Genomic DNA, 27518 nt, shown 5'->3' with positions numbered 1-27518 from the left:
TACTGAATTGCCTGTTGTTTGACCTAATTATTTTCTATACAATACAATTTCCATAATAGTTAGCTTTTTGACTTGAAAGTCCTAAACATCCCATCGGCAGTAAAGGAATGCATGTATATAGAGCATAATAAAAAGACAGAATCCAAATACCAGAATTGAAAGAAGACTTCTTTATAAATACATATTATTTAAAATATTTAGAGCATGGAAAGAAGAAAGAGATAACAGAACATATGTGTGCACTAAAAGCTACTATCAAAGACACTTAATACACTGGATCAAGAATACATAACTTATAACTAAAGTAAAAAGTCAGAGACCCACATTGGAGCACTGGACTGAGCTCCCAAGGCCCAGATGAAGAGCAGAAGGAGGAGAACATGAGCAAGGAAGTCAGGACCATGTGGGGTGCGTCCATCCACAGAGATGGTGGGACTGATCTAATGGGAGCTCACCAAGGCCAGCTGGACTGGGACTGAACAAGAATGTGATCAAACCGGGCTCTTTGAATGTAGCTGACAATGAGGGCAGACTTAGAAGCCAATGATAATGACACCAGGTTTTGATTCTACTGCATGTACTGGCTTTTTGAGAGCCTACTCTGTTTGGATGCACACCTCCCTAGATCTGGATGGAGGTGGGAGGGCCTTGGACTTCCCACAGGACAGGGCACCCTGACTTCTCTTAGGACTGGAGAGGGAGGGGGAGGAAGGAGTAGGAGGGAAATGGGGGGATGGGAGGAGGCAGAAATTTTTAATAAACAAACTAAAAAAAAGAAAGAAAGAAATAAAAATAAAAAAATGCAGTTGAGATCTACTTTATTTTTTTAACTAAGGAAAACTATAATTATAACTATCTATTCTTCAACTCCATCAAAGACTCCAGAAGAATATAATATTACCTAAGTAAGCAGGAAGTGCATTGCAAGCAATTTCCAAAATTCTAGAACTGAAAGAGGCATTTCACTGCTTGGACGGTCACCCAAAGTTCTTCTGTAACATTGTGGGTACCAATCTTTAGCCTACTGGCCCATAATATCTGGCAGACTTTTTCAAGAAGTAGGAAATTTGAAGAACTGTTCTGCCTTGTAATGGCAAAGTCCATTAGTTGCTTTCTTCTGTGTCCTGCAGAATTTTTGGCGGACTTTTTCATGAAGCAGGAGCCCCAAAGGATGGTCTCATCTGCGGGCAAGTTCAGCAGTCATTTTTTCTGTGGGCCCTGCATGTCTAGTTCATACAGCATAACATCAAGCAATCCAGGCAAGAGCAGTTTCTTGTCAGATGTCTAGCAAACTCCATCAGGAGCAGCTTTGATGCCCATTATCTACTTGAAATAGATTGTTGCTGCCAGAAGCAGATATGTCTTATTGTCATTAAAATCCTAATTTCTTAAACATTTTAAATGCCATTTTCTGAAGGTCTCTGAAAGATTTGAAGAAAACCTGTCTAACTGAAATTCTTCTCTATAAATCGAGAAAACCTTATGACTGTATGATTGACTATTATAGATGATTATCTATTAACCTATATTTCTTAATTATATATTACATTTTAAATGAGCTGCACAAACACAATATTTTAATCAAGAGCTGAAATATATGTATACATATATGTATAGCAAAACTGATCTTAAATTTCTATCAATAGACCAAGATCCATACCAATGCAAATCTCTATTGCATATTCCCCTTTAAATGTAAAGAAACATTTATAAACAATTATTTAGTGAATTTTGGGCATAGTTCTCTCCAAACGGCTTCCAGCCTTTTGTTGGGCAAAGTAATTTTGGAAGTGTTCATGGTGACCATTCAGAGATCTTGGTTCATCAAACCACATTAGTCTGAAAGCAATCCACAGGTTCTCATCCTCTGTGGAAACAAAGAACTTCTTTTCCAAAGCGGCAAATCCTTAGACCCAAAATTTTAAGCCAAGATACCTTTAAAATATATATGCTGGTTTAGCTTAGCAGCCCATATAATGAAATGTCTCTCTGTACTTAGATCCTTCACAGTCAAATAATTAAAAAAAAAACACAAATGTATACATATTCCAGACTCTCATCTCTGTGTATACTTCATCTTTATATGGATTTTTTATTCCTTTTATCTATGACTGTCTGTACTCTGTCTCTTTAAAAACTTTATTTTATTTTTTTTAAACTATTTATTTTCATTTATAACGTCTATACTCTATTTACTTCTCTCTCTCAAGCCTATGGATATTTATACAACACTATGATCCATTTAGAGGTCTTTTTTAAATCTGAATCTGTCTTTATTGTGTATCTGTAATTATCTCTTGACCAAGAGTGCTTTTGTTTTCAAATGCTAAACAGGCATGGGCTAGGGCCAACATGGTCCTGTCTGTTTGTTCTGCCCAGTCCAACATGGCTAAAGAATGTTTGCTGCTTCTGAGAGCTGTGTACATTGCCCTGTTTTTAGGCACACAGTGGATCTATGTTGCCACTAAGCAAGTTTTAGCATTCTGATCACAGACCCCATTTAAATGCTCCATAGCAGGACTTCCTGAAAGAGTCAGAGTCATTTGTGCTGAACCAGGAAGCTGCCATTTCTTAAAGAAGCTGTGCAATTTTTACTTCTAAAGCTGAGCCAGTAAGCCTTCTCTTGAAAGAATCGTGCCTCTGCTTGCTTCTAGCAAACATAGCCCATACGAGAAAATGCTGCTACCAAAAAGCCATTATTATCTCTGTTCTTTTGTGTCTAAAATTCCCTTTTAAACTTTCTCAGGTTTTAGATGGATTTAACTGGCACACATTGTCATGCCAGTCTGTTGGGGGAGGCTGCTTGTTCGTTTCTGGCTGCTTACACCTGAAATAATCACACAGAAACTGTATTATTTAAATCACTGCTTGGCCAATCACCTAAGTGTATTGCTAGCTAGCTCTTATATCTTTGCGTAACCCATTTTTATTATTTTATATTTTACCAGATAAACCCATTTCTATTATTTCATATTTTGCCATGAGGCTTGTTGCCTATAGGCAAGGTTCCAGCTGGCAGCTTGCACTTTTCTCCTCTGGTGACTTCATGGCTTTCTCACGACTCTGCCTTCTTTCTCCCAGCATTCACTTTAGTTTTTCCTGCCTAGCTCTATTCATCCCTATCACAGGTCAAAGAAGTTTCTTTATTCATTAACCAATAAAAGCAACACATATACAGAAGGACCGCTCATACCAATATTGCACTGAGTATATAGATTGTTTTTGGTAAGCTGCTCATTTTCACATTATCAAAATTTCTGGTTGCTTTGTTGTTAGTACATGGAACACATAAATGGAAAATTCAATAGTGATATGAAAGATTTAGAAAGTATAATCAAGTACTTTGACCTGTTATCTCCAGAATACTTTTCCAAACAATGTACAGTGCATATTAGCCATCAATAAAGGCATCATTTATCAAGGTATCCTACACTGTTGTTATTTACAACAACAGTGAAAATCAAGTTGTTTTTACTAGTTTCATAAAGTTTGAAAATTACCTCCTCTGTGAGAAACTATTTGAAGATATTTGGGGTATTTTGAGAGGTAAGAATTAATCACGGACAAAAACCTTTACTATCAAATATGATTTCAGATATTAAGAAAGTATAAGCTACTGTACTCACATTTAATAAAAGAGATGAAGGTAAATACTTCAATAATTCATTGAAGGTGTTCCAGGTAGGGTATGTGGAATTGAGAAGACTGGTCATGAGGGCACGCGCGTGTGTGTGTGTGTGTGTGTGTGTGTGTGTGTGTGTGTGTGTTGCATGCATGTAAATCCCCAGATATTTGCGTTTATCTGTACACATGCAGAAGTGACAGGAATACATTGTTATCCTCTGTTATTACCTGACTTATTGCATTAATATCAGTTCTCTGTCTGTAGAGAGAACAACTTACCATTTTAGTGTAGACTAACAGACCAGGACTCTCCTGAGGTGTGCCCGTTTCTACCTCTGTGCTAACATTGGGCTAGCCGAACCATGTCCAGATTTTGATGTGGGTTCTGGGACTTCAGATCTTTATGCTTGTGTAGTCAATGTTCTTACCATTGAGCCATCTCTGAAGCACTGCCCCCACTTTTTGAGATGATCCTTGGAAAATGTCAGTTATCAAGCAGTAAATCTTAGCACTTCAAATAAACCGAATAAGATTGCGAAAGTATTAAAACTATGAAATAGAAAAGCTGAGCCAGGACCTACCTCAGCTTGATACATAGCACACTGTGAAGTAGCAGAAAGTTGTTTAAACACTCTGCAATGAAATGTTTGGGCACCACTCTAGGGAAATTATGTTTATTATATTATACAGAGACAGAAAATTTCTTTTTTACTTTTAAAATTAACTGGTATTTTAACTACACACATTTTAAATGGTACTACATAAATAATTTGATACAGTTCAATGCATATTGATAAAACAGGGTAGTTAGTATTACATACCCTTAAATATTTCAGTTATCATGGTTCAAATAAAAGTCTGTGTAAAGCTCCAAAGGATATTTGAGACTGTAATTTATTTCCCATGAAGAAATTATTGGTCATCTGAAGGGGTTCTTTGCTTTTGCCTTTCATCAGTTTCATGTGATCTCCTGATTTATTTGGGAATCTCATGTGAATGCTTCTCTTCATTTCTTTTGGTCTGAGACTTGACCTTTCCAGCAATAATCTTATCCCAACTGTAAATCAAGCTTCTTTGTGGCAATAACATTGTTCTAAACTCTGCTGTTATAGGCATAGAGAATTCCCCTTCTAGATGTTTCTAGTCCTTGGTAAAAAAGAGAAAAGTTTCTTCCATCAGGGCATAAGGATGGATGTTGTGATTTTTTTTTTTGTGATATGTTCTTTAGGATTACCTCCACTGGTTTAAAGTCTGAGGTATATGATTTCAGACTTATTAATCTCCTGTTCTTCCATGTTTGTTTCTTTTATATGTTTTAGCTCAGTTACAAGGTTTGTTTCCCCATAACTGAATCAGAGTCCTTACTCCGCAAAAGTCTACTGAAGACTTGATGAGTATAGGCAATGGTTCACATGGCTGTGTGACTATTAGATGAATTGACAAAGTATCACAATCATGAGGAAAAAATAATGATCTGCCAAGTGCACATTCTGTGTCAGTTATTCTCTGAAATCACCAGCAGGGAATGGCTTTTGCAGATTATTCATAATGGGAATAGGACTTGGGTCACTGTAAAAGGCCAAGACAGTCTCACCAGGGAAAGAAACTTGTATTCCTTAGGAGCCCAATAAATGTCTAGGTGACATACAAACACAGACACACACACACACACACATACACACACACAGAAACACAAGTACACACACATGTATCCCTCCTTCCATCTGGGAGCATGGAATTTAGAAAATCGTTCATGGATAATACTGAAGTGAGAGTGGGTTACAGAGTCAGTGTTAGGCTCTTGAAATAGAACTGGTCTTGGGTTCAGTAGGCTCAGATTATCCAAATGAGACAGTGCTAGATGACAGTCTCAGCACTCAGAAGGCTGAGGTAGAAGGGTCATAATCTCAAAGTCATCCTGTGCTATGGAAAGATATCAATTCAAGGTCAAGCCTGGACTATGGAAAGAGAACTGTAAGCTGAGATTGTCAGCTTCCCAGACATGAATAATCACACAGAAACTATATTAATTACAACACTGTTTGGCCAATAGCTTAGGCTTATTCCAAGCTAGCTCTTACATCTTAAATTAATCCATTTCCATTAATCTGTGTATCACCATGAGACTGTGGCCTACTGGTAAGATTCTGGTGTCTTTTTCATTTGGCAGCTACATGGTATCCCTCTGACTCTGCCTTCTTTATGCCTGCATTCCATTTAGTTTTCTTGCCTAGCTCTATTTTGCCCTGCCACAGGCCAAAGCTGCTTCTTTACCAATGGTAACAAAACATATTCACAGCGTACAGAGAGAAATCCTACATCAGAGAACAATTCAAGATCAGACTGGGTTATGGAAAATAACCTTTCTAAAAAGAAGGACTAATACCTTGATTCTATTATTCTGTTACATGTGGGTAAGTGAGTTAACCTCAGAAACTATTTCATTTTTCCTCGCCCTTCTCTCTCATGAGACAGGCTTCCAAGTAGGACAGACTGGCCTTGAATTTTCTGTATAGTCAATGACATTTTTGAACTTCTGAGCCTCCTGCCTCCACCTACCTCCAGAGTGCAGAGATTACAGATGTATATAATCATGCCTGGTGTGAACTTGCATCATTTTCTTTCTGTACAATAAAATAAACTACAGTAAATAATAAAATAAGTCTACAGGTACTTTGGATGGCCAGATGGGAGGAAAGATACATGTGTGTATATGTGTGTCTCTATGTGTGTGTGTGTGTGTATGTATGTATGTATGTATGTATGTATGTATAATAACCATTTTGTTTTGGTATTTCTCTTAGTGTAACCCAGTTCTCAGAATTTTGAAGTAAGACCTCGCAGATGAGCAGACAACAATTTTTGTGTTTGTCATCCTTGTGACTGCACATCTCAGATTGTCTTCTTCTTCAGGGCACTTTGCATCTCTTCCTCTTCCTTTTACTTGACTTTTAACTTTCTAAGACTGGGATGTGCTTCCTCTTGAGTAAAGTCATCTGTGAAGTTGACGTGAACTCTTGCTCTTCTTAATGCCCAGTTGTGGAGTCTCAGAACTGGAGAAGCTGGGGAGTCTCAGGTGGAGGAGACAGACTGGGTAATGGTTGGTTAATAGGACCATACATCACAGAGGACAGCTTCCCAGTGGAGCATCGTCAGTCTTTGATGAATGCAGAGTGTGGACGTCTGTGACTGGCCCATCTTGCTCATTAAGTCACAAGCTGGGGCTCTGATTCCTTTTGGAATTATTCAGGCTCCATGTTTTCTAGTTACAGAGCTGAAGACAGAGACACTCAGATTGTCAAATTCCTTCTCCTTACTGTGGGAAGGTGAATGGGTGGGAGGGGGAGTATCATAGTATGCCACGTGAGCTTTGAGATTGTTAGTATTCCGGCTCTTCTTGTGACCCTTAGTGGAGTTCTTTTGAATTGCTTCTTGATATAAATCTAGCAAGGAGAAGAGAAAAATGTAAATTACTATTTATTCAAGAATCTCCTGATTTTATTAATGTTTCTAGGAATGAAGCTGATTTTATATATTCTTGGTGGAAGATATTGTCTGTAGAGTTGTTGCTCCTGGGTTTAATTTGCTCCCTACATTTTCCCTTCTTAATTAACTCTTGCACAATGAACAGGGCATACCTGTAATGCAACTCCAAAGTCTTTCTATATCAGCTCTGATCAACTGCCCTGCAGCTTTGATTTGTGTGCTTCCAGTTTAAGGCTGCTGGTTTTCTCCAAAAGCAGCCAGTTGTGGTTCTGGAGAATTCTAGTTTGCTAAAGGCCTTATCCCATTTAAATACAATCTGTCTTCTTTAATCTTCTGCTTGTTGGAAATAGTTTCTTTTCATTTACTGCCTCATTCAAATATTGTTCTGGGCTGGGGAAGTAGCTCAGTTTATAGTGTGCATGCATGAAGGCCTGAGTTCAGTCACCAGCATCATATAAACAGGGTTTGGTGGCCGATATCTGTAATCTCAGCACGTTGGTGTTAGGATGGTGTGGCTTTAGAAGTTCAAGATCATGGTTGGTTAAACTTGGAGTTTTAGACCAGACTTGGTAACAGGAAACCTTGTCTTAATAAAATATAACAAAAATTCTGTTCTCTTCTCCTAAATCCTTTTTGTGAAAGTGTTTCAAAATAGTGTGTATTCTTTTTGGGGTGACCAGTAGGACTCCACAGAACCCCTTAGAAAACTCTGCTCTGCAGCCCTGTGGTATAACGTGAAGGCAGAACACCCAGTGCTACACTGTTTTTTATCAAGGCATATGGTTTGGAAGTTTGATATATGTTCTTTAAGTCTGAGTTCAAGTCGAACTCCACCTATTCACAACCAGACTGAGGAGTACAAAGTGGCCATCTCCCTTGAGAGGCTTCCACAGGGCACCATCTGATGGGAAGATGAATTTCTTTTTTGTGTAATGATTGGACTCTTGTTCAGCCCCTGATAGACCACCTTTCCCTCTTTAGTTCTTCATGGTTGTTCCAGGGTTGAGCAACTCGGGATAGTGGTAGTATACAGTAGTCCTCCTGGATTCAGATTTGTTCACACAGTCCCCTGCAGAATGGAGACGTGAACGAATAAAGCACAACAAAATAAAAAGTAATTGCCCACAACCAAAAAAGAAACATAGCAGACATTTGTGAACAATATTTAAGTTACATAAGAAAAGAACGTGAGTATAGAGGCTATTGAATGCCTAGGCTATGGGTGGATTGCTTTAAATGCTTTGCTCATTAATAATATCTTAGTTCACTGATTGTGAATTTATTAGTTAGTCTCTCTCAGTCTCTGTCTCTGTGTGTTTGTGTGTGTGTGTGTGTGTGTGTGAGAGAGAGAGAGAGAGAGAGAGAGAGAGAGAGAGAGATTATGTGGTTATTAAGTATTAGCTCACCTTCACACAAACCTGCCTCAGCTGTTTTATCTCAAAGTAGTGTGGATTATAAAATATTCTTCACAGGTGGTTTTGTTTCACTTCTTCATGAATAATGAGTAGTATTGAGAAAATGAACACTTTTTATATTTATCTACTAAGGATTCTTGCATTCGTCATGAGAGTTGTATGAATTCAAATTGCATATCTACAGTGGTAGCTAGCCTGTGGTTTTCCTTTGGGTCACTCTGCCTATGCTAACCCCAAATGCAATCAAGGTTTTGATCAGAAAACAATTTATTACACTTTGCCCACACAGTGGTCCACAGATTTCAAGACACCATTTCATAGAACTTGTAATATTCTAAATGCTATTTAGGAAATTTATTTGTAGCTGTATTCTGAATAAGACAAGGATATTGTCCTTATAAAGGCATTTAGAACCCACCCTTCCCAAATTCCAAAATCCTTATTTGGTTTGCAAATACCAGGAATTCTTGACTCAGTTCCTAAAAACAACCTATTTTTTGAGCTCTCAGTTTAACTCTGACACACAGAAGTTTAATTCTATGATCTGAAACCTCTTTAAGTTTTGCAGTGTATCTTCTCTCCCATTTTAAAAAGTTGAGCATTAGCATCCCATCCAGATGGCAATATTTTCTTAATATTTGTCTTCTATAAACTTGAAACTAATATGAAGCGCATTATCCTTATTCTGAATACAGAGGCAGCATTACCAGAATTCAGGATATTGTAGTTCATGTTTGAGCTCTCACAATCAGGACACATTTAGAGACCAGACAGGGGACCCACATAAGAGTAAGATTCCCTTGGCAATGCAGAACAAAGCAAGAAAGAGCAATGCTCTGGAATCCAGGGAAAGAAATGCCAAAATGTGGTTAAGATGTAACCAACAGAGGTACAAGGGCTGAGGGATGTCTTTACTTTTGGATAATCTAAGACTAACAGACTGTGCGATTCTTTGAAGTGTCCCCACAGGCAGAGCTTGTATTGCCTTTGCTTTTCCTTCAGTTCTACCTGCAAATTCTCATTTACTCTTATTTTGATGGTGATGGTAACCATAAAATGTCCCTTCCAGTAAGAGAATCTAGTTGTGAAATTTATGGGGGAAATTGGTGTCACATCTAGCTCTGTACTCGGCCTTTGACTTCACCAGCTTTCCACTTGAGTGTCTCTAGAACCTTCTGTTGCTTAGGTTTTTGTCAACATGAGGCAAGCTTGAGTCTTGTAGGAAGAGAGAAACTCAACCGAGAAAGTACTCCTTTCAGAATGGTTTATAGGCAGGCCTGTGGGGGTATTTTCCGATTGACAGCTAAAGTGGAAATACCCAGCCCATTGTGAATGGTGCAATCCTCGGCAGGTGGTTCTGAACTGTATAAAGACCTGTCCTGGGTTTCTATATGACAAATTAACATGAAATCAATCATGAGAAGATGTATAAAAAAAAAAGAGAGCAAACTGAGAAAACCATGAGGAACAAGCCAGTAAGCAACATTCATCTGTGACCTCAAATTCAGCTCCTGCCTTGTGTTCCTGCCATTATTTTGTCCAGTGATGGAGCTTGGGAAGATGGAATAAACCCCTTCCTCTCCAGTTTGCTGCTGGTCATGGTGTTTATCACAGTGATAGGAACCCTGACTAAGACAAGAGCCTTGGGGAAGAACACTGAAGCTAGATTTTGCTAATGACAGACCAGCTAGGAGGCTGTTGCTGTTAAGATAGGTTCAAAAGCAGTGGTGGAACCCTCTTGTGAGCATTGCATTGCGTGAGCCCTTCAGGCATAGCAATCCTGTGGGACACAGCACCGTCATCCTGATTGTCAGGGCAAAGAAACAGGCTTTTAAAGTAGCTAAGTGGTTCAAGTTAACAGAGCTAAAAATGACTGAATTAAGATTCCCTGATTGCTTGACTTCATAGCAGACATCTTAATTCTTCAAATCTGAGAATGAGATGTTTTAAAAGGGTCTGGAAATTTCCCTGGACACATGGAAGTGTGTGGCTGCCAAAATCAAAATGAGATGTTCGTATGCTCCGAGCGTTTCTTTAGATAACAAGATGTGTTCTGGGGGCCAGCCAGGCAATGTGATTAACTTTTGACTCTGGACTGATGGTCATTCCTTATGTTTATATGAAGAACAGCAGGTTACGGAAGGGCCACCCTGTGGATCCCTGTGACACATGAAGCCATTTCTCAGTCTAGCAGGAATGGGTGGTGGACTTATTCCTTTTGTTCGTCATTCTTTTTATAAACATATATGGGTCCATTTAAGCAGAACAAGCCTTTGTTGAGATCAAACTCATGAAGGCAGTAACATCAGACAGAAGAAGAGACATGGTTTCTATCCTGGAGAGTGACAGAAAATAGCACCGTAGGTCAGGCACTGAGCTTGGGCTAGGAGGACCAGAAGAGTGTAAAATAACGGATTTATGGCCAGTACAGCAACTACTACCTACATATATCTCTAAATTGAATTAAATTAATTACAAATGAGTAAATTTGGAACTTGCCTTTCTTAGCAGCATTAGCTACATTTCACATGCTCAGTCAACAGTTGAGCGTCTGCCGCCTTCCCTCCTAGATAGCAGAGATCTAGACCATTTTCATCATTGACAGAAGTTCCATCAGTGACTGTTGACCGTGACAGCGAGTGTCATTTCTCAAGCCAGAAGGGCCGGACTGGACCTTGGCTGTGTCTCTGACCAGCTGTAGATTTGTGCATTCTCACGCAGGTCTTTTAACATTTAGTGCCTCTCTGCCCTCCTTCCTTCTCTACAAAGTAGGGAGCATAGGTGGAGCTGCAAGTTGGGAAACATCCTACAGGGGACTTACTGTGTCCAAGCCACCAGTACCATAGCTTTATTTCTATTAATTAATGTAATGTTTACAACCAGCCTCCAAGGTAAATATGATTAGCATCCTCATTTTATAGAAGTAGATACAGCACAGACAAACACACACAGCTGGTTAATGATGGCACTGGTTGTCAAACGCAGGCAGCTGGAAACTTGTATCAGGACTCCCCATCTTTATCACGACTACCATTAATGACATTGTTCTCAAAATGACACAGAGAGAATGAAATCATTTACTAAATTATGAGCAGCGTTCCCCATGTGCATAAGACTCACCGAATAGTAGCACATATTATTTTAGGATTAAGAAAACTAGGGAAATCCCCATTTTTATTATCAGCATGGATCAAAGACAGATGGACTCACTCTTTGTTGGAGGCAAGTAACAAAATATGACAGAAATAAAAATTGTGGCCTCAGACACTCCTTTTAACACTTGCTCTTCCCTAGCTTGTATATGCTACTTACTTTGTCTGCCTTCATTTTCTTATCTATAAGATGTGTGTGGATGGGGGGGGGACTGATCTAGTAAGTCGCTGGGCCCTGTTTCCTTTCCCATCATCTCTGATTTTGTCATAAATGGGATCTGATTTGTATTGCACACTTATAAGTCATGTATAAATATTAGCTTCTATAACTGGTTAATTGCGTAGTGTCAGAGAACTGTGCAGACAGAGGTGTTTAAAATGTTTATAGCAAGCGTACAGACCATTTTGTCATTAATTGGGCTTATCCAGCCCCGTGGTAGGAATATGTTTGAGGCAGAGAACTCAGTGTGGACACTGATCCACTCCAACACATTTTGACTGAGGTACGATTTATGATGTGGCACCTCTTCCATGCACTTGGGAACTGGAACTTAGAAAGTATTTGCTCAAACAATGCCTTAGAACCTGAGGCACATGCGACTCTGCTTTGTTCATGGGCTGAGTTCCTTGTGGGGACTTCATCTTTCATCCAGTCAGGGGAAAAAGATGGGAATTACCACACATTTACACATGGATGTCAATGCTCCCTCCTTCTTTTCTTGAAGTTTTGCCACACGAGATTTAGGACGATTTCAGTGGAGTTATAAGGAATTTCTCAGGTGTGATAAAGATTCTCTCGGTTTTTGTTCCACTGATTTTTATAGGACTGTGGATGGCTATAAAAATCAGAGCAGGTGTAGGGATAAGTCCCGCCCCTTAGGGGGCGTGTTCGCCTCGGGCTAATGTCTGCCTATAAATTTGGCGAGCAAGCTCCAAGCGCTTGCTTCTGCTTTCCTGGTCTCCGCGGGAACGGTGGTTCTGTAAGTCTATTTCTACATTAAAGCTATATATATATTTTTACACTCTGTCTGCATTCATTTACGCCGTTACATTTTGGCGTCCAACGTCGGGCTATTTTGCCCCCGACTCAAGCGGGTAGCCCTCTAGCTAACACAGCACCCTCCCGGGTGCTGTTTTTCAGTTCGTGACTCCGGCCCCAGTGCCAAGTCCGAGACACACTCGGCGACACAGGCCCATTCTGCCTGCCTTGGCTAAGTTTTGCAGCGGAACCCCACTGCCTGAATTAGCAGAAGCTCAAGTACTTGCGGTTTTGCAACAAAAGCTGCCACAGCGTCAGATTTGGTCTGTTACAAAGTGACTTGGCCGGTTGTGGTGGCCCACGCTGGTAGGATTTGCTGAAGGAGGCAGAGGCAGGAGGATCACAAGTTTGAGGCCGGCCAGGCAGTGGTAGAGCACGCCTTTAATCCCAGCACTTGGGAAGCAGAGGCAGGCAGATCTCTGTGAGTTTGAGGCCTGCCAGGCCTTGGTAGTGCACGCCTTCAATCCCAGCACTTGGGAGGCAGAGACAGGCGGATCTCTGTGAGTTCAAGGCCAGCCTGGTCTACAAGAGCTAGTTCTAGGACAGGCTCCAAAAACACAGAGACCACCACTGGCAGGAACCGATCTTTGCAGGTAAAAAAATTTTCTTTTATAAATAAAATGTCTGAACACATTACTATTCAAGAATTTAATGATTTTTTTAATTGTACCATGTGGGAGATTTTACAAGAGGTGTCTATCACCCCACATATATGGATCCTTCTGGGATTCGTAGTTTTCATTGGCACCAAATGGTTTGATAATAGAAATATGATAAAGTCTTTACGAGACGAATCCAGGATTCTTAAGGTAGAGATTGAACGCTTAAAAACAATTGAGAATGATAACAATCTTCTCAAGAATCAGTTTGAAGTTCTCCAGGCTGATAACAATCTTCTCAAGAATCAGGTTGAAGTTCTCCAGACTGATAACAATCTTTTCGAGAATCGGTTTGAAGTTCTCCAGGCTGATAACAATCTTCTCAAGAATCAGGTTGAAGTTCTTCAGGCTGATGTTAAGGAGAAATTCAATACTATGGAAGAGGGAACAGCTGATCTGGACCATAAGATTCAGTCCCTTTCTGTTGGAAATGAAACATTAACTGAGAGAATCAAAACTGCTGAATGTGACAATCGGATTTTGTCTAAAGCTTATGACAGATTGACGGAAAGATTGTCAATACAAGAAGGCACGGTTTATGCCATAAAAATTATGTCCAAAGATGAGATGTTATCTCTAACGGACAAACTTCATATTTTAGAATCCTCAATGAAGGCTTTGGAACATAATTCTGGACAGGAGATTCAGACATTGCAGAAAGCAATGGTGAATAGAATTGAAAAGATTGAGGAATTTCTAAATTCTGATGAGGAAGAGCAAAGGGTAGAAAGGAAAATTTTAACTACATCTGTGGGTAAGTCTCTCCGGGACAATTTCCACAAAGCTCTACCTACAGCTCTACCTGCCTTTCCAGTAATAACAACAGAGAAGGTGATTGGTTCCAAAAACCCTAGGGTCATCAAGGAGGATACATGGGAACCTGTGCGTATGAATGATCTCAAGGAAATAAAACAGGCTGTCATGACTTTTGGGATGCAAGCCTCTTTTGTTAAGGAGATGCTAAGATCTTGGGCCACGACAAGCAGAGCAACCCCCTCAGACTGGCTCCAGCTGAGCTCTGCGGTACTGGAGAGTGGACCGCAATTGAAATGGAAATGCTTATTCAGGCAAGAGGCTAGACTCTTAGAACAGCAGGAAAAAGCGAAGGGAATTGACATTTCCCTAGATCAAATTCTAGGTGAAGGGCTCTTTTCTGATCCTCAGGAACAAGCTAATTTGGATGAAAACACACTCTCCATGTGTACTACAGCAGCCTTAAGGGCTTGGGACAGGGTACAAGACCCAGGACAGAGAATGGAATCATTTGTCAGAGTTAAACAGGGTCAGAGAGAACCCTTTAGTGACTTTTTACAAAGATTAACTAAGGCTGTACAAATAGGAATATCTGACCCAGAAGCAAGACGTATAATGATTGAGTCTTTGGCTTATGAAAATGCAAATGTGGAATGCAAAAGGATTTTGGGTCCTTTAAAGCTCAGATCAGCACCGTTGGAAGAATGGGTCTTGCATACACTCAATGTTGATACATTTGATTATGGCACTGAAGCATGGGTAGAAGAAGCAATTTCCAATGGTAAAAGGAGACACCAGAATACCAAATGTTTTAATTGTGGAAAAATGGGTCATATTAAAAGGAATTGTAAACAACGGATTTTCAGAAATAATAATAATAATAATAATAATGCATCTTTCAGAAATAATAATAATAATGCATCTTCTAGAAATAACAGAAATAGGAGGACTCAGCCTTCAGGTTTATGTAGAAGATGTGGAAAGGGCAGACATTGGACGAATGAATGCAGGTCTACAAGAGATAGACAAGGCAACCTGATACAGCCGGGAAACGTGAGAGGGGGGGCCTCACAGGCCCCCATGGCAAACATGGTTCAGTCATATCCAGTTTCTGCAGAGAACGTGCCTCATCAGGACAATTAGGAAGCCCCATGCCTACTGTTACAAGCAATAATGATCAGAAAGATAAGTTACGTGTGTTTTGGCAAACTTCTATAAATGATCAAAGACCTAAACTGAGAGTGTGTGTAAATGGCATTTTTATTACTGGCCTGCTGGACACAGGTGCTGATGTAAGTATCATTACCCCAGAATCTTGGCATCCGTATTGGCCTCTTCAGGATGTAAATGTTCAGCTCCTGGGAATTGGAACCCTATCTCGAGTAAGGCAGAGCACGAGATGGGTTGAATGTATAGGGCCAGAGGGACAAATAGGAAAATTAAAGCCATATGTAGCCAATATTGCAATGAATTTATGGGGTCGTGACCTATTACAACAATGGAATACTGAAATTAACATTCCTGCTAAATCTAGAGCCTATATTTCTGAGAATAATATTAAAAGATATTACAAACTGAGAAAACCGGCCATTCGGGCTGTAAAAGAACAAGCAATTGATGTCCCGTCAGAGATACCAACAGCCTTGCCTCTAAAATGGTTGACTGAGAAACCAATATGGACAAAGCAATGGCCTTTAGCTGAGGAAAAGTTACAGGCTTTAGAACAGCTGGTACAAGAACAATTAGATGCTGGACATATAGAAGAATCTACCAGCCCTTGGAATTCTCCTGTATTTGTGGTTAAGAAAAAATCAGGTAAATGGAGAATGGTGACAGATCTCAGGGCCATCAACAAGGTTATTCAACCTATGGGCCCTCTGCAATCTGGAATTCCTTTGCCCTCTTTATTACCAAAAGGATGGCCTCTCATAGTTATTGATTTAAAGGATTGTTTTTTCACTATACCTTTGCAAAAAGAAGATAGAGAAAAATTTGCCTTCACAGTGCCTACTTATAACAATTCTCAACCTTCAAGGAGGTACCACTGGACCGTTCTCCCCCAGGGTATGTTAAATAGCCCCTCCCTGTGCCAATATTTTGTGAACCAACCATTACAAATAATACGCAAGAAATTTCCCAAATCTATAGTATACCATTACATGGACGACATCTTGTTATCTGATTCAAACATGGATACCTTGAACAGACTGTTTGAAGAAATAAAGATACTTTTACCTAAATGGGGATTGCAATTAGCTCCTGAAAAGATTCAGAAGGGAGATTCTGTTAATTATTTAGGTTATAAAATAGGTTTGCAAAAAATTAAGACACAAAAAGCACAAATTAGGAGAGATCGCCTACGGACTCTTAATGACTTTCAAAGACTGTTAGGAGACATTTCCAGTCTACGACCAGCTATTGGAATAACACCTGATTTAATAATTCATTTGAACAAAACCTTGGATGGTGATAAAGATTTAAACAGTCCCAGAGAATTAACAGCTGAAGCAGAAAAGGAACTGACAATGATTGAGGAAAAATTACAACAGGCACATGTGGACAGGGTGAATCCAGAGCTCGATTGTATTCTCGTCATACTACCATCAAAAATTTCTCCTACAGGAATTTTAATGCAGAGAGATGATATTATTTTGGAATGGATCTTTTTACCACATAAACCAAGTAAGAAACTGAAAACTTATGTGGAAAAAGTCTCTGAGTTAATTATAAAAGGCAAGCTGAGACTTCGTCAACTAGCAGGCATAGACCCAGCAGAAATTATAGTGCCTTTCACTGCTGATGAACTAAAGAAATTATGGGAAGATAATGAACCATGGCAAAGAGCTTGTGCTAATTTCTTGGGAGACATTAATAACAACTATCCAAAAAGCAAGCGGCTTAACTTCATAAAGAGAACTTCTTGGATTCTTCCTCGAATCGTCCGTGATGCTCCAATAACTGGAGCCCGTACATTCTATACTGATGCCAATAAATCAGGGAAGGCAGGTTACAAATCAGAAGACTTGGATAAGGTGGAACAAAGTCCGTATACTTCTGTCCAGAAGGCGGAATTATATGCCATTCTTATGGTGCTAAGGGATTTTAAAGAACCTATTAATATAGTTACAGATTCACAATACGCAGAAAGAGTTATTTTACATATTGAAACTGCTGAATTTATACCTGATGATACTGAACTAACCTCATTGTTCCTCCAGGTTCAAGATTTGATCAGGAACAGGCTTTGCCCTATGTACATAACACACATCCGATCCCATACGGGTCTTCCAGGTCCTCTAGCACAAGGTAATGCAGAAATTGATCAATTATTGATTGGTAGTGTGCTACAAGCCTCTGAATTTCATAAAAAACATCATGTTAATAGCAAAGGTTTGAAGAAAGAGTTTTCAATTACATGGCAACAAGCTAAGGAGATTGTAAAGAAATGCCCTACTTGCTCTTTCTATAACCAAACGCCACTGCCTGCAGGGGCTAATCCAAAGGGCACCCAAAGGAATGAAATCTGGCAGATGGATGTGTTCCACTTTGCAGAATTTGGCAAATTAAAATATGTACACCACACCATAGACACGTATTCAGGTTTTCAATGGGCTACTGCCCTGAGCTCAGAAAAGGCTGATTCAGTAATCACACATTTATTGGAAGTTATGGCCATCATGGGTATACCTGCGCAAATAAAGACAGATAATGGTCCAGCATATGTATCTAAGAAAATGAAACGCTTTTTTGATTATTATAATATAAAACACATTACAGGTATACCAAATAATCCTACAGGTCAGGCAGTTATAGAAAGATCAAATCGTACTATAAAGGATATGCTGAACAAACAGAAAGGGACTGAAAATACCCCCAGAAATAGATTACATAATGCTTTACTAACCTTGAATTTTCTTAACGCTAATGAGAAAGGAACGACAGCAGCAGAAAGACATTGGATAATGGAAAAGTCTGCTGAACTAAATCAACCGATGTATTTCAAAGATGTGCTGACCTCTCAGTGGAAGCCAGGAGATGTGCTACGTTGGGGAAGGGGTTTTGCTCTTGTTTCCACAGGAGAAGAAAAATTGTGGATACCATCAAAATTAATAAAGTTTCGATTTGAAGAGGAGAAACCTCTTGGAAAGGAGAAATGACAACTCATCCACAACGATGATATTCATACAGGTGGTAAGAAAAACATATAGAATGGGGGCAGGGTTCTGTTCTTATCTCCACAGGAAAACACTCATCTTTGAGAAATTCAAGGGACCCTGGATGTTTGGATACTGACAGATGGAAAAATACCTGCCCAATAGGAAATATCAAGACAACTGAATGGGTTGTGTAAGTAATATTAAACCATATTTCTAAATTTATAAAGCTGGTTTTGAAGTTGGACTCTGGCTCAGTCCCTCTCCAATTCCAAGCCTGTTAGTAAGAGAAAACCCAGAGTTTCTGGAGTTTCTGTCTCATGTCAAGAGCCATGATATGGGACAGAAAGAAATATGAGTTTAGAAAACATCTTTGCTTTTCTTCATATCTATCATACTTTTCATTGAATATATCTATCATGTCTTTCATTGAATATATATATGTCTATATATGTCTATATGATTAATGTTTAAGTTTTTCATAATGAACAATGAGTTTTTCCTGAAGTGACATTTGAAGTTTCCAGGAAGAAGATGGGGCCCCATAACAACAACTCCACCTGGTTGATATGACGTCATGATACTGATAGCGCTACTACAAGACCTGCTTTTGGTACCAGCTGCACAAGACAGTTCCAACTTGGTTAGCAGAAATGGTGCACATCTTATACAACATTTTGGCCAGACCTGCACGAAAATACTCAGAGACTATTTGCAATTTTAAAAGACATTATCTTGAAATTTAACCATCATTTTACTTTCACAGGATCCCCCAGAAAGAACGTCGCCCCTATGACAGCTGGAAGTAATTCTAGAGAACGACGTCCCCTCTCCCAGTAAAGTTTGCCCTTGGGTTTAGGGACATCATTTAGGGGTTGATTATAATTAGTATATGATTGAGGGTTGGGAGAGGAATTTTATAAGCTCAAGGATCATTTTGAAAAAAAAAAAAAAAGAAGGAATGATGGGATAATAGATTTATAATTGTGAGTTACTGCTTTTAGACAAATATATTGGTATCAATTCTTGTATAATGAAACAAAGTTAAATTATATGGACTATTGTACGCATGCATGTTTCTACCTCTGTTTAAAACATTTTTATGTATTGACATATATTGTATTGATATATATATTGTATATATTTACCATATTGCAGTGTACATTTCTACCTCTGATTAAGATACTTATATAATATTTGTGTATTGATATATATTTACCTACTGCAATGTATATTTGTACATTGTTTATATTTGGAGGTCATTGTCCTCATTTGTTTCACAGTCGTTTATTGTCTTAGTCTTTAAGTTAGATAGATATTGAGAATTATATAGACTAATTGTCATCTAAGTTTGTCATTTATAATTAGACTAATCAGGTTCTTTAGATATATAGAGATTATACTCAGTATAGATAGATAATCTTCAACCTCTTCAAAGAGCTGTAGAATATGGCCTTTAATCTAACTCAGAGTTTCGTGATAGTGAGACACAATTGCTCCTGGCAACACCGCTCTATTCCCGAGAGAATGTTGAGCACCAAAAACACTCCACCTGGAGCCTTTCTATTTTGGCAGAACTGGCCTTTGGGCAAAGAAATGCCCATACCTCAACCACTGACACAGATACAGAGCATGCATCAATGGATAAAACAGGACTGTCATATCCTGCCAAGACAGGGTAAGATAGTTTTGAAAAGTTCCTTGCCTTTAATAATGGTATGTCAGTTATGTTAGGCCTTAGCCAAAATTGGTTGACTCAACGTTGCAAACGAGACTTTGGGTGATTGCCCAGGTAGTCAGTTGTCTCTGTCAATTGTTGCACATTTTGGATATATCTCGTTTGTTGAGTAGTGTTTATTCCCTTCTCAGATCTTTGACTGAGTTGAAGATTATATAATTGTAGTTACTCTTTACATTATTTGGACTCCTTGAGATAGAATGTTTAGCAAAGCTTTTGTTCTCAATATTGTTTGTTATATTTATTATTTGTTGTTATTGTATGTAGTTGTATTTGGTTTAGTTCTGTCTTATTTAGACAAAAAGGGGAGATGTAGGGATAAGTCCCGCCCCTTAGGGGGCGTGTTCGCCTCGGGCTAATGTCTGCCTATAAATTTGGCGAGCAAGCTCTGAGCGCTTGCTTCTGCTTTCCTGGTCTCCGCGGGAACGGTGGTTCTGTAAGTCTATTTCTACATTAAAGCTATATATATATTTTTACACTCTGTCTGCATTCATTTACGCCGTTACAAGCAGGCACTCTGCAGCTGTCTTTCTGATGGAGCAGACTGTACTGGAAGCCAGGAAGATGGGGGCCGCAATGGATGGCTCAGAGAGGAGGTCTGAGCTTGTATTAGTCAGCCCTGTTCTTCTCAGGAACGTGTTTTGGTTCTAATTCACACCTCTGACCCCTGAAGACAGCGAATATTTCTTGGCTATAGCTCTTATACCTCTTCCTCTGTTCCCTCACTTACCACCTCCATGATCTCAGACACTCTCATGTGTAGTTGGAATATTTTTTTTTTTTTACTTTCTGGGGGCCCACCACCGAGTTCCAAAATAAATATACAGAGAGTTAGTCTTACTTATGAATGCCCAGCCTTAGCTTGTCGTATTTCTTGCCAGCTTTTCTAACTCAAATTATCTCTTCTCTCTTTAACTACGTTTGGCTTCTGGACGTTTTACCTTTCTTTGTTCTCCATATCTTGCTTTCCTCTTACTCTGTGACTGGCTGGGTTGCTGCATGCCTGGCCCCTGGTGTCCCCTTTTACTTCTCCTTTTCTTTCTCTTCGTTTTTCTATCAAACCTAGATTCCTCCTCCTACTTATTCTCTCTGCCTGCCAACAGAGCCTGTCCCTTTCTCCTGCCTAGCTATTGGCCATTCAGCTCTTTATTAGACCAATCAGATGTTTTAGAGAAGCCACAGAACTCAGCTTCACAGAGTTAAACAAATGCAACCTAAAGAGTGCAGCACATCTTTGCATCGTTAAACAAATGCTCCACAGCATAAATGAATGCAACCCATCTTTGCATCGTTAAACCAATGTTCCACAGCATAAACGAATGCAACACTTCTTCAACTAATATTCCACAACACTCATGGTTGCCAATGGCATTTATTTCTCCTAATTATCTACCTGGATCTATGCCAGACTTCTTCACTGAACTGCTACTCATCTCAATGTGGATATCTTATACATATGCCAAGTCCTCCTTTTCAAATTACAAACTCACGTTTAATTTCTTATCCTTTATAAATGTGCTCCTCTTACAATAGAGTTTTCTAAGTTGTGGTGGAACATAGAGTCTTGGCTTTTCTCTCAGGCAGTTGTCTTGGTTGTACTCTTAAAGTGAATCTCAGAGTCCCGCTCTTTTCACCCCTTTATCTAACTGCTCATGTCTTGGCCATGCGCCATTATCCCTTCTCTCCCTCACTCCATACCTCACCACAAAACAGCCAGGCTTGTCAGCTAAAATGTAACTTGTGTGTATGCTCAATAGCCTTCTATAGGCCACGTCCCCCCTCAGAACAAAACTGAAAGTCTTCTGTGACTTACAAGGGCATGCGTAATTTCTTCCAAACTCTCCCCTTGCCAGTCTCTTGACCTCACTTCCCATCACCCTCCCACTCAATTACAGTGAGACAGATTCCATCACAGGGACAGAGGATAGGTTGGTTGTCTGCCAGGGCTTCCCTTGTGACTTGTGACCTATGAAAGGAATGTGGTAGGTGGTCTTCTACTCCTTCACTCTCAGTCTTACTGGTTGCAGAAGTCAGCTATATCATGAAAGCCAATTGTCTTTGGTGTGACACATGAACAATAAACTCAAAAAGAGAATGGAGCTGTTGAGTAAGCTCCGTAGGAGGAGAGGATGCAGACAAGCTCTGGAGGCCTTCCCTTGGAGTATGTCGAAATCATGGATGCTTATGTAGGGATGGTACGGAGAAAAGAAATAACCTGGCTGCTCAAAGTTCATCAGGGTCAGAATGTACACACAAGAAAGCAGGCATCTTAAACCCATATCCATCACCATGTTCCCAGCTTTCCCACCACCCTTACAGTCTTGGCATAAGCTTGCCTCTTTCTTTATTCTGGAAACAATTGTGTCTTTCCGAATATTTATTGACTCTCTTCAGGTTGAGCAGAAAGCAGGTTGAGTTGAAGCCTATATCCTTATTAAAACTTGTCCTGGGTAGTCCTGCTTACAGGACTTGATACTATCTATAGTGCTGCAGGTCAGAAGTTCCCATTTCCAATACCCTTGGTGCCCACTCCTACTGTCTTGCTATTATTACTTTTCAGACGTTGTTCCAACTCAGTTCCCTTCTGTTACACCCAGTTTAAGAGGTAAATTATCCACTTGGTTAGAGTTCTCACTGACTTCAGGTGTCTGCCCAATCTAATATTTGTTGGAATGCATTCCCTGTCCACTCTGTGTAAGAATTATTATCTTCATCTCTGTTCCTGGGACTCATTATGCCGTTTTATTGCATTTTTCATCATAGATTTGCCACTATCTGAAATGTTAATTTTCGGGTTATTATCTTTATTTCTCACTAGAATTAAAGGTACATGGAAGCAGAGACTTGGTCCCTGTTGTCCCAGGATGCACAGGACAGGTGTTCCTGTCTTACCTGTTGAGAGAATGCATTAATGGGATAAAGCCACAGCTCAATCCCCAAGGTGCTGCTCAATATGAAAAGCGCATGGTTTTCTTTTCTCTGGACATCTTTACTAATGGTTGAACATTTTGAGCTGTTGTTCAATCAACAATTGCTAGGTGTCTGCTTCCTCATGGCCATATGATATCAGGGATCCTTATGGACTAGTTTTACACACACACACATACACAGACACACACACACACCAGCAACAATAATTAACAATGCAAGGCAGTGGTCAGAATACTAATAGTCACACTAAGTTCTTGATTCAAAATCTCAATGAGTCCTTTATAACATTCTGAAGCTGGCCAAAATAAAAAGAATCAGTAAAATGATTCATAAAGCTATTCAGCTACACTCGTAGATCAATGCCCTGTGCAGTCATCGTTAGGCAGGCTTCCTCCAGCGGCAGATGGGGAGTGAGGATAGGGACCCACAGCCAGACATTGTGAGGAGAGAGTCTAAATTAGAGGTCTCCACCAGATCCTTTCCCTCAGAGCTTGGGTAACCCCACAGAAGAGGGAGAGGAAAAAGGCTGTAGGAGTCAGAAGGGATGGAGGACACCATGAGAACATGCCCCACCAAGTCAACTAAGCAGGGCTCACGTGGCTCAGTGAGATTGATACACCAAGCATGGGGCCTGCGAGGGTCTGTACCAGGTCCTCGGCATGTATGCTGTGGCTGTTATCTTGGTGTTTTTGTGGGACTTCTAACAATGGGAGTGGAGGTTATCTCTGCCTCTTTCCACTGTCCTTGGGACCTCTTTCCGCATACAGCCCTGATATGAGGTTATATGCCTAATGTTATTGCATCTTGTTACTCTGAGTCAGGTTGAAATCATGGGGAGGCAAAAGGGAAATGGAGGGGGAGTGGATCTGGGCAGCAGGAGGTGGGGCAAGGGACTGGGAAGAGTGGAGGGTGGGAAATTGTGGTTGGGATGTCTGGTATGAGAGAAGAATCTATTTTCAATAAAAAATAAATAACACCTTGAGGAAAGTATTGTTGTTGTCTCTACCTCCCTCCCCCTCTAGAGAAACACATAGCAGTTGGTAGAGGGAAGTCTGGAGAGCAGAAGGCAGCTTTCCAAGGTGAGCATGGAGATGGAACAACATGAGAAGCAGCCGAGGCAGAGACGCACACCCGACTCTGAGCTGTAACCACAGAGGTGGTTTCAGGTTTTAAAAATAAAACAGAGGTTGCAAGGACTGTGGCATTGTTTGGGGGCACAAACGCTGTTTAGATGATTGGACAGCGCGTTGGTTGTGTGTTTCTTTACAGGACGGTTGCTAGTGGCTGCCTTCAGGGTGCCTTGTTCTGTGCAGAAAATGGTGCAGGGCTGCAGGTGGGGTCTGACGTGAAGGAGTCGAGAGCATAGGAAAGATAGAAATATGAAGCCAAGACGTGGTCTGGAGACCCAGAAGCTTGTGGGACTTCTTCCCAGGAAGAAACCCCGTGGGGCTGGGCTGATTTATCACAAAGAAGGAAGGTTTTATGGTTGATCTCAAAGGTTGGAGAAATCTTTTTGTAGTTGGAGAGGATCTAGACGACAGTGGCAGAGAAATCCCACTGACAGCATCAAATCTGATTGCACAGTTTTTCCTGCTTACCAAATTCTCAATCAGCCAGCTTAGAGGGGGCTTCTGGTATCTTCTAGCAGTCCATTTATCATAGGACTGATCAATAGCGGAAAGAAGTTTTAGGACCGTCTGTTGATCCGCGGGTCCCAGCACATAGTATCATAGTATCTTGTAGTCGGTTCTTGCAGAAGCTGTGTATTTCACCGATGTTTCTGGGAACTCTCCCTGTGCTTTCAACAGTGTTTGAGGGAATGCAGTTAAACCTGGCTGCTTTTAAACTAAGTCACACCATTCTGGGTGCCTTTGTCTTTCTGGTGTGGGTTAAGTTATTGTTTGGTCTTTTTGGAGGTGTATCCTAGGCCTGCTGTTTTGTGCCATCCACGTGCTAATTGCTTAATGAAGAACAGAGTAGTTTTGAGTGCTTAGCACTGAGCTGTTTGGAATACAGATTTTCTGCTTCTCTTTTAGGGGAAGCTCTGGATCTACACCCGTGCTGTCTCAGGCTTGGCTGTAGCGCATGTTTACTGAGTAGTTACTAGATTCCAGGAATTGTACGCAGGGTTTCTATAGGCACCATTTCTTTTGATATCCCTGCAGTCTAGTGAATTTGGTTCTGTTCTTTTTTTTTTTCTTTTCAAACTAAACAACTAGCAATGTGGTGTAGAGAAACCAGTTCCTTTAGTCATTATCAGTAGTAGAGCCAGAGCCTATGGGAAAAACTAAAATTTTGGGGAGAAGCTGAAAAGTAAAGAAGCATTTAAATTTTGGAAGGAAGAATTCAAGAATAGAAGTGTACTTTTAATTCTATTTGCAATGGAAATACTTTCGGTGTTACTGTGTTGAAGTAGTATCTGATTACCGCCGAGCTGTATAGCAACAGAGGTTTACCTGGGACTCCTGCCCTTAAGACGATTATAACTTATTTGGAGTAACAAGAGATCCCGGAAATGCAGGGCATTTATTTGAAGAGAGTAGAAAGATCATCTTTTTTTTCCTTATAAGATATCAGAATGAGATGGACCATTGCAGGCAAACTGGGTGGCTGTTCTTTGAGACGGCCTGGCAGAGATTGTGGGCAAATAAAATGGTTTATTCAGTCATCGATTAGTGGCTGACTGTGTTTTCTGCCTGATATTTCTTTTCATAGTTTTTTAATTTCTATAATTTTGGTGAAAAATAAATGGGCTATGACCAAAAGAAAGCCAATATTTCTTTGTGATGTATCAAGGAACTCGTTAGGAATGACATTGACTGCCACCACCCTCCTCATCAAGAAGACTTTCTTCTAGGTGGATATTAGCATTTAGTAATTAAAGAGATGTTGAAATGTCACTTTTTGTTTTTACTGATGAGACAGAACCCCAAATGTGGTTCCAAGATTTGTCCTAAATAAGTCACATTTTGTGGCACCATCAGTAAAGATACCTGACCCACCAGGTCTGGGTTGGCGGGAACTGTGCAGACTGCAGACTTAGAACTGTCATCTTGTGTGTCTTAGCTAGTTCCTGTCACCATGGCGCCTCACCCCCCACCCCACCCCCTCTGAGACTTAGTTTCCAAGTCAGTGTGAGAGCTAACACTTCATTACAAGCCTCTCAAGAGAAGCCTGCGAAGAAGCAGCATGGCGCTTTGCAAACTGTGAGAGAATCTGAGTGTCACAGGCTGTGAATAATTTCACTTCCCCATGCCCAACTTTCGAAAACATGGAATCATTCTAGTGCCTGGCTTCCCCTCCCTGATTCTGTATATCTTCTGGAAGTGAAGTTAGACCACAACATGGATTCATGAGAGCTAGTTGGAAAATCAGATTTTTTTTTCCAGACCAGATTTATTCAAATTGGCAAAGACCTATGAAGATATTTGGCCATTGACCAAAATCACCCTGAAGATTATCTACCCCTTAGAAGCTCAAGAGCTAGGGAAGCTTCAGTTTTAAGCTGCACCCTGGCTATTATGTGAGTTTCTACTGCATTGCTCCAGCTACTCTTGCATTCAATAAACATGAGGGATTGCACCGTAACAGCAACTGATGCACCCAGACACACACTTTAATTAAAAGAATACATCACACAATAAAGTGCATTTAAATGAAAAATCTTTCCGTTGGAAGTACAGCTTCTTCTCTCTCTTTTCTTTCTATGGTACTTTCCTGATGTTTAAACACTTCTAATAGAGAGAAAGGGCAGACTGGAATACAAGGATAAGACTCTTGAGGGAGATGCTGAAGGTTATGACGGCTTCAGCTCACATGGAATGCTAGCCGAGCCTCATGGTGTTGAGTGATGCAAGGAACACCCAGTGAGACTGGAGTGAGGCTGGTGCATGCAGCCGGTGCATGGGGCTCTGTCAGAGGATTTCTTAGTGAGGAGGAAAGGGGGCGGCTGAGGGAAGGAAGTCAGTGAAAGGCTCCAGACCTCTGGTTTGGCATTGCCCTTTGCCAGCCTTCACGTGGTAACTGTAAAGCCTGTCTACAGAAGTTCTTGGGAGAGGGATGCAGGGTACAGACCCTCCTAATATGCCTGATAGGAATGTTTTACACCATTATTGAAAAGTAATTTCTGCACAGTAAATTTTATTCATTTAAAATGGACAGCTCAGCGAATCTTGACCACTTCATGTTCTTGTAAAACCAGCACCAAACTAGGAAATTTTCCATCACTTTTGCCAAACATTTCAGATCTCCTTTGTGTCCACTCCTTTATGACCTCAGCACCGATTGAAACAAGCATCATTTATGTTGCTGCATCCTAGTCTGTATCTTATGCACACAGGATCAGGGGACTAAACACAGTGATATCCAGGCTCCTTCATGATTCTTTGTGCTTCGACCTATAGTCCTTTTCATGGTTGAGCAGCCTGGGGTATCTTAGGGTATCTTAGGTGAACATGTTTCTTATTTCTATAATGTGACTCCTAACATTGGTTTGAAACCTGAGAAAACTTTCAATAACTGAGCTGCGTTAATTTGATGGCAAACTTTAGGGGTCCTGGGTCTACTC

The 27518-nt window shown here is 40.3% G+C and overlaps 1 protein-coding gene across 1 annotated transcript in view; it reads left to right on the top strand.

Moving 5' to 3' along the window:
* Positions 1–27518, top strand: part of Sorcs3 (sortilin related VPS10 domain containing receptor 3) — a 624769-nt gene that overhangs the window by 358025 nt on the left and 239226 nt on the right. The gene's annotated exons all lie outside the window — the stretch shown is intronic.

Source organism: Microtus oregoni, unplaced genomic scaffold (genome assembly GCF_018167655.1).
Source record: "Microtus oregoni isolate MIOR12 unplaced genomic scaffold, Mior012 000012F_ref0000307, whole genome shotgun sequence".
Lineage (NCBI taxonomy): Eukaryota > Metazoa > Chordata > Mammalia > Rodentia > Cricetidae > Microtus > Microtus oregoni.
Note: the sequence above shows the minus strand (reverse complement) of the source record. Positions and strands in the feature narration are given on the sequence as shown.